The sequence below is a fragment of the Eulemur rufifrons genome, chromosome 16, assembly GCF_041146395.1.
Source record: "Eulemur rufifrons isolate Redbay chromosome 16, OSU_ERuf_1, whole genome shotgun sequence".
NCBI classification, from domain to species: domain Eukaryota; kingdom Metazoa; phylum Chordata; class Mammalia; order Primates; family Lemuridae; genus Eulemur; species Eulemur rufifrons.
This window is the reverse complement of record NC_090998.1, coordinates 13,792,073-13,800,486: the sequence shown is the minus strand read 5'-3', so window position 1 is coordinate 13,800,486 and position 8,414 is coordinate 13,792,073. Positions and strand designations below refer to the sequence as shown.

Sequence of the window (8,414 nt, the reverse complement as noted above, 5' to 3'; positions counted from 1 at the left end):
GTAAGCACATAAAAAGATGAAAACATTTGGGAAAGGCAAATTAAAACCATGATGAAATACCACTAGAGACCCACTAGAATGGCTTTTATCAAAGTCTGACAATGTGTGTTGGATGAACTGAAATCCTTATATAATGCTCATGAAATGGAAAATGTTACATCCACTTTAGGAAAATAGTACAGTAGTTTCTTGGCAAGTTATACATATACGGTACTTACCGTACTACCCAGCATTTCCACTCCTCATTATCTACTCAGGAGAAATGAAGACATACAAATTCTTGCACATAAACAATCATAGCAGCATTATTTTTAATGGCCAAAAATTGGAAACAATCCAAATGTTAACCAGCTAAGAAATGGATAAGTAAAATGTGATGTATTTATACAATGAAATACTATTCAGCAATGAAAAGGAATGAAGTCTAGTACAGGCAACAACAGGAACAAATCTCAAAACCATAATGAACCATTATGAAAGAAACCAGACACAGAAGATTTTATACTATATGATTCTACTTATATAAAATTTTTTAAAAAGGAAAACAATAGAGATATGATTACTTGGGGCTGCAGGTGGGAGAAGGGATTGATTACAGACAGCATGAGAGAAGTTTTTGGGGTAAGAGAAGTGTTCTAAAACTGCACTAGAGTGATAGTTCCATTATTGTGTAAATTAACCCAAAATTGTTGAACTAAATACTTACAATAGTTGAATTTTATGGTATATTAAATTATACTTCAAACATGTTTTAAAAAGTCATGAAAAAGGTTATATGACATATGATTATATAAGTAAGAAGGAAGTGAAAAAATAGGAACAATAATTCAATCTGCCTGTGTAACCAAATATACTTTTTCTTTGGAGTAAGTGTAATAGTTGGTGAATCTCTTGGGGCAGTCCAACTTGAACGGCTAGCTTCTATAGCCCATACCTGATATTGGCTTCACCTAGACTCTACCAGTCACAACTCTGTGATTCATGACTGTATCCCTAGCAATTAGCATAGTGCATATAATAGATGTATAATAAATATTTTTTGGATGACATGAAATAGATGTCTTTAAACTCTGTATTTGGTATTTACTTTACAGCAAAACTTGTAACCCCATTCCTGAATAGTTCCCCAACTCCACAATAGGCTACCTCAAAGCTTTGCTGTGCTGAAAGCTTGCTGTAGTCATATCACAATCTTATAATATTCTCTTAAATTTTTTTTCAGTTTTGATGTAGGAGTACTCTTGCCAGGAAAAACACATATGTAATTCACATTACCCTAGTTACAAACCACTAACCAGGCAAGCATTTAGACCCCAATAAAGCCCTGCCAGCAGTCTCTCCCCCTCTATTACATTCCAGCAGCCCAGGGGATACCTCACGTGGGCTCAAGTTCAGTTTGTCTCCGGATATCCTCACTGCTCTTGTGGACAGAGTAGTTTCCCTGTTTGTGACTCTTTTCACTTTTCTAGGTAGGGCAGATGGTGCTTCTCGACTGGCCCTCTGCCACGCTGAGAAGTGCCACACATCTGCTTTGTCAAACAACTGGGCCTGGCGGAGTGGCAGCAAGGAGGTTCTGTGTCAGCCTGTGCTGTTCCACCCTTGGGTGTTGGACATACCAGTTGTACACTGGCAACGTCACCCAGGCTCTCAGCACAACAAAGCTGTGAGGTGGCCAACTGTGGAACTGGAGAAGATGCCATCCTTCCTTTAGGGTTGCTTAGTGTTTGATGTGTCCTGAGGCAGTACTGCTTGGGCCCCAAAGTGTTAGAGAGAAACTTTTCAGATTTTACTCACAGTTTTCTTTTTCCTTAGGATCCAGATTTGCATCAAGGGAACAGTGTTGGGAACAGATTTTCTCAGTCCCAACCACGCTGTTCTCAGTATCCCTATTCTCTGACTTCAGAGGTCAGCCCTGTCATGCTTGTGTCCTTTCCTGCCACTGAGTACTTCAGACCCCCCTGAAAACAGACCCCCCTGAAATCAGGCTACTCCATCAACTTGACAAACACCCAGACAGGCCTGAAAACAGTGAAAGATGATGACTCAATATTGATCTCCACTATGTTGTTATCAAGAAGGTCCTAACACAGCACCTTGTCCAAAGGACTTTTTAGAAAACTCTTGGACTTACTATTTTTTTTTACCTTGTTAGAATTATCTTTATTTAAATATCAGAAATTTAATATATAAAATTATTTTATAGCAAATAAAAGTGAAGAGTTCTTCACTTTTTTGAATTGTGGTTGCTTAAGCAAGATGATGGATGGAACATAAATTGGTAAGTGTCACAGTGAGAAGTATATTTTGTACAATCATTGTGACTCTAAGTCTGACGTTCAGAAGTTGGCTTATGGTGAATGTAGATACTCTGCTGTGTCACAGGCTGCTCATTGTTTCCTCAAATCTATTATCCTTTTGTTCCTTAGTAACCAAATTCTCAAAATGGGCCCAGCTGAAAACTGCGTATTCCGGCCTTCCTTGCAGATTGATGTGGCCAATGAGATGAAAGTGGAAGTGCTTGGAGGACTTTTAGGAAGGCTCCTTAAAAGTGAGGGGATGAGTGTTCTTTCTTCTCTTCCTTCTTCATGGGGATGTGACCACTGGACCATTGGAATTAACCAGTCATGGTGGAACTGCGAATAAACCTTGGGAATGGAAGCCATGGCTTTAGGAGGGTTGAGAAGAAAGATACAATGAGCTGGGTCTCTAAAGACTTTGAAGAGTCTCCATGGTGGTTCTGCTCTGTCTGCATAAGCCTTCTTTTTTAGGTTTAAGGGGGAAATGAAGTTCTGTTGTTTTAAAAGTTCTTTTTTTTCTGCAATACCCAGCTAAGTCTTTTTTGTTTGTTTGTTTGAGACAGAGTCTTGCTCTGTCACCTGGCCTGGAGTGCAGTGGCATCATCATAGCTCACTGCAACCTCAAACTCTCGGACTCAAGCGATCCTCCTGCTTCAGCCTCCTGAGTAGCTAGGACTACGGGTGCATGCCACCACACCCAGCTAATTTTTCTATTTATAGTAGAGATGGGGGTCTCGCTCTTGCTCAGACTGGCCTCAAACTCCTGAGCTGAAGCAATCCTCCTGCCCTGGCCTCCCAGAGAGCTAGATTATTACAGGCATGAGCCACCGCTCCTGGCCCACAGCCAGGTCTTATTTCTATAGAATATACCTGCTAAGCACAAGAGGAAGATGAAATGTTCCTAGTATCAGAAGAATAAAGCATGTGATGATTATCTATTGATTCAGGAATGGTTCTCCTTCTCATTATGGAATGACATTCAAAAGAGCAGCTGTTACAGCATCCAGTTTATCTGAGGCATTTCGAATATTAGTTAAAAATAAATGTTTATGTTTATGAGTCACAGGAATCATAAATGGCTCTGAAATGAAGCTGGGCTAAATACCAAACCTCTGAGACTGAAGTCAGAGAGGATGATTCCGTTTCCCATGCTGTATCTCCTGAGACCTTTGTTAAATACTATGCTAAATAAACCCCAATTTTGATCCATGAAATGAATCCCATATTGCCATATGTCAAGTATAATAATTTCCTTAATTCTTTTGCCTCTAAAGAACCGTTAATTATCAAAAAGTAACACATACATAAAATAAGAAATTTAAACAGTCAATAGGATGAGGAGATATCCTTTAAACTACTGAAATCTCCATCTCTTCTGTTCTAATAGATCCTAACCAAGAGAGGCTTTTATGTGTGCGTGCCTAACAGAGTAGCTAGTATATTTTAGCCTATCATCTATTTATTCATTTACAAATGATTATTATGATAATAAGTATTATGCCACCTAGATTATTAATTCCCAGAAGACAGGAGCTATGTCTTAAGTTTACAGGGTAAGCAACTAGTCTATAATAATCATGATCATAATATGTCAAAGGTAAAGTACAGTTAGAATTAAATGCCCTCTTATGTTTTGGAATTCAGGTATTGTAGGGGTTGGAGTGTTGCATCCATTTATTTGGGTTTCGTGCTCTGGCACCTGGAACTGGGTGCGCTCTTCCAGACAGGTCTGTTTTGCATCCACAAATTTACATAGGAGTGGAGGATTCTCTGGGGAGGAAATTGGCTGGTACCCTGACCACTGCATCTTCCTACTGATGTTGTAATATACAAAATCACATCTGTTCTATCAGATGGTCCAACTAAGGCTGGTTGCTGGAAAGCACCATGGGACACTTGAGAATAAAATTTCCACAATGCAGAGGTGAGTCTGTGGCAAAGCTTTGGATCTAGCATCTAGGTGTAGGTTATTAGAGGGGAGTGATGGGCTGGGTAAAGAATGTCACCTGGCAATAGAATTCATTCTTGCCAAGGACATTAGTTTCCCAGGGCTGCCATAACAAATTACCACAAACTTGGTGGCTTAACAGAAATTTATTCTGTCACAGTTCTGGAGTCCAGGGCTCTGAAATCAAGATACGAGCACACTTTGTTTTATTGTGCTTCTCTTTATTGCACTTTGCAGATATTGTATTTTTTACAAATTGAAGGTTAATGGCAACTCGGCATTCAGTGAGTTTATCAGTGCCATTTTTTCAACACTATGTGTGCACTTTGGGTCTCTGTGTCATATTTTGGTAATTCTGACAATATTTCAAACTTTTTCATTATTGTTTTATCTGTTATGGTGATCTGTGATCAGTGATCTTCATGTGACGATCGTAACTGTTTGGGTCACCACAAACAGTGTACATAGAAGACTGAACTTAATAGATAAATGTGTGTGTTCTGACTGCTCCACCGACCAGCCGATCTCCCATTTCTCTCCCTCTCCTCAGGCCTCCATATTTCTTGAGACATAATACTGAAATTAAGCCTGTTAATAACTCTACAATGGCCTCTAAATGTTCAAGTTAAAGGAAGAGTCACAAGCCTCTCACTTTAAATCAAAAGCCAGAAATAATTAAGCTTAGTGAGGAAGCCATGTTGGACCCTGAGATAGACTTAAAGCTATGCCTCTTGTGCCAAACAATTAGCCAAGTTGTGAATGCAAAGGAAACATTCTTGAAGGTAATAAAAAGTGCCCCTCCAGCGAACACACAAATGACAAGAAAGTGAAACAGCCTTATTGCTGATATGGAGAAAGTTCAAGTGGTCTGGATAGAAGATCAAACCAGCTACAACATTGTTTTTAGTCAAAGTCTAATCCAGAACAAGGCCCTATCTCTCTTCAATTCTGTGAAAGCTGAGAGAGGTAAGGAAGCTGCAGGAGAAAAGTTGGAAGCTAGCAGAGGTTGGTTCATGAGATTTAAAGAAAGAAGCCTTTTCCATAACATAAAAATGCAAGGTGAAGCAGCAAGTGCTGATGGAGAAGCTGCAGCAAGTTATCCAGAAGATCTAGATAAGATCACTGATGAAGATAGCTACACTAAACAGCAGATTTTCAATGTAGACGAAACAGTCTTATATTGAAAGAAAATGCCGTCTATCTAGAACTTTCATAGCTAAAGAGGAAAAATCAATGCCTGGCTTCAAAGCTTCAAAGGATAGGCTGACTCTCTTGTTAGGGGCTAATGCAGCTGCTGACTTAAAGCCAGTGCTTACTTACCATTCTGAACATACTAGGGTCCTGAAGAATTATGCTAAATCTACTCTGCCTGTGTTCTATAAATGGAACAACAAAGTCTAGATGGCAGCACACCTATTTACAGCATCGTTCACTGTTTCAAGCTCACCGTTAAGATATGCTGCTCAGAAAAATAGATTTCTTTCAAAATATTACTGCTCACTAACAATGTACCTAGCCACCCAAGAGCTCTGATGGAGATATCCAAGGAGATTAATGTGTGTGTGTGTGTGTGTGTGTGTGTATGTGTTTTAATGTCTGCTAACACAACATCCATTCTGCAACCCGTGGACCAAGGAGTACTTTTGACTTTCAAGTATTATTCAAGAAAATACATTCCATGAGGCTATAGCTGCTGTGGATACTGATTCCTCAGATGGATCTGGGCAAAGTAAATTGAAAACCTTCTGGAAATTATTCATCATTCTGGGTGCTGTTTAGAACCTTTATGATTCATGGGAGGAGATCAAAAATATTGTAGGGGTGAGGGGAAACTTGCATTTCCCCCTGAAATTTCACTAAAAGATCAACTTACAATTAAGGCAGATTAATAAGAGAAAGATTTATTTACCATGTGCATGGGGAGAATCACAGAATGATCACCCAATATCCCAATGAAGTTCAGATATTTATACACAACTTTTAGAGGGAAGGGGGAAATGAGCAGTATGGTTACTAGGGAGGATGAATGGATGGGAGAAACAGATTGACTTGTAAATTAACCTGAGAGAAAGGTATTATGTTTTAAATTATTTGGTCCAGGTTTGGTTGCCTTCTTGATCTTTTTTCCTGCAATATATTGAATAAAGGGAGAGGAATGGAAGTCCATTGTTCTTTTTGATCTTTTGACCTGTGAGTCCAGTTTATGCAGATAGAGGGAAAGACCCTTCCAATGCTTTTTGATCTTGAAGGGCCTGTAATTATTCAAAACACTCTTTATACCAAGGAGTCACATTTTGGGGTGAAATTTCCTGAGCTTCTTCAATATCAAGAGTAACAGGAATTTGGAAGAATTTGATTCCAACCCTCATGGATGACTTTGAGAGTTTCAAGACGTCAGTGGAGAGATTAACTGCAGATGCGGTGGAAATAGCAAGAGAACTGGAATTAGAAGTGGAGCCTGAAGCTGTGGCTGAATTGCTGCAATCTCATGATAACACTTTAATGAATGAGAAGTTGTTTCTTATGGAGGAGCAAAGAAAGTGGTTTCTTGAGATGGAATCTACTCCTGGTGAAGACGCTGTAAACATTGTTGAAATGACAATGAAGGATTTAGAATATTATCAATTAAGTACTTGATAAAGCAGTGGCAGTGATTAAAAGGATTGACTTCAATTTTGGAAGAAGTTCTGTAGGTCAAATGCTATCAAACATCATTTGTGCTACAGAGAAATCTTTTGTGAAGGGAAGGGTCAATCTATGCAGCAAACTTCATCGTTGTCTTATTTGAAGAAATTGCCAGAGCCACCCCAACTTTCAGCATTCACTATCCTGATCAGTCAGTAGCCATCAATGTTGAGGCAAGACCCTCCACCAGTAAAAAAAAAAAAAAAAAAGAATTACAACTCATTGAAGGCTCAGATAATTATTAGCATTTTTTTGGCAATGAAGTTGTTTTTAACTTAGCTATGTACATTTTTTTAGATGGAATGCTAATTCACACTTAATAGTTATGTTTGCACTGTACTACAGTATTGTGTAAACATAATGTTTATATGCACCAGAAACAAAAATATTCATGCGAATTGCTTCATTGTGATCTTCACATTATTGGGCTGGTCTGGAACTGAACCTGTAATGTCTCTAACATGTGCCTGTATTGCAGAGCCACACTCCTTCTGAAGGAAGTGGAAGAGAATCTTCCCTCACCTCCTACAGTTTTGGTGGCTCCTGGCATTCCGCGGCTTGTGACAGCATGACTCAAATCTCTGCCTCTACCTTCACATGGTCTTTTTCCTTGTATCTCTGTGCCCATTTCCCCTTCTCTTCTAAGAACTTGTGATCGGATTTAGGGACCACTCTAATCCAGGACGATCTTGGCTCAAGATGCAAAAACACTTTTTTCAAATAAAGTCACATTTACACGTTCTGAGTAGGTGTATCTTTTGGGAGGCCAGTATTCGAACCATCACAATTCATCTTCTAGCTCCAAAAAATTCATGTTTGTCTCACATGCAAGATACTTTCACCCCATCCCAACATTCCCAAAAGTCTCAACCCATTCAGCATCAACTATTAGTCCAAAATCTCATCATTTAGATGAGGCTTAGATGATACTTTGAGTATTGTTAGGTTTGTTCCAGGTGGGAACTTGAAAACAAGGTATAGGGTGGAACAAGGGTAATAGAAAACTAAGGTTTGTAAAACAATAGCTGCAGGAGTCTGGAGAGTCCCCAGACATTGTAAATCTAACAGGCAGCTGCAGCCAGCATTCCTATCCCCTCTGATAAGGATGGAACTACCCCACCTCCCTTATCTCTACAGGATGAGACTGACCAAGGGATCTCAGAAATTGGTTGTTTAAAAAAATTTTTTATTGCAGCAGCTGTTCTGGCCCAGGTACTCACTTTGTTAGATCCGGTTCCCCTTGGCTCCAGGAACAGAGAGGCAGAGTCACTGAGGCTGCAAAAAGGCAAAGGAGTTTATTAACTAGCCCCAGGCCAGGGTCCAAATTCCAGAGCACCAACGCAGTGGCCTCTCCAGGAACTAGGACCCCGCCCTGGGGTAAAGATTAGGCTTTTATACTTTTCTGTATGCTAGTTTTCACACGACACACTAGTCTGCACTTCATCCCCCTTCAGTTTATTTGTTCCTTTTGTTTAGAAGTGGCT

The 8,414-nt window shown here is 39.5% G+C and overlaps 1 pseudogene; it reads left to right on the top strand.

The window, feature by feature from the left end:
* Positions 1-4,850: 4,850 nt before the first annotated feature.
* Positions 4,851-8,414, top strand: part of LOC138397236 (tigger transposable element-derived protein 1-like) — a 31,458-nt pseudogene continuing 27,894 nt past the window's right edge.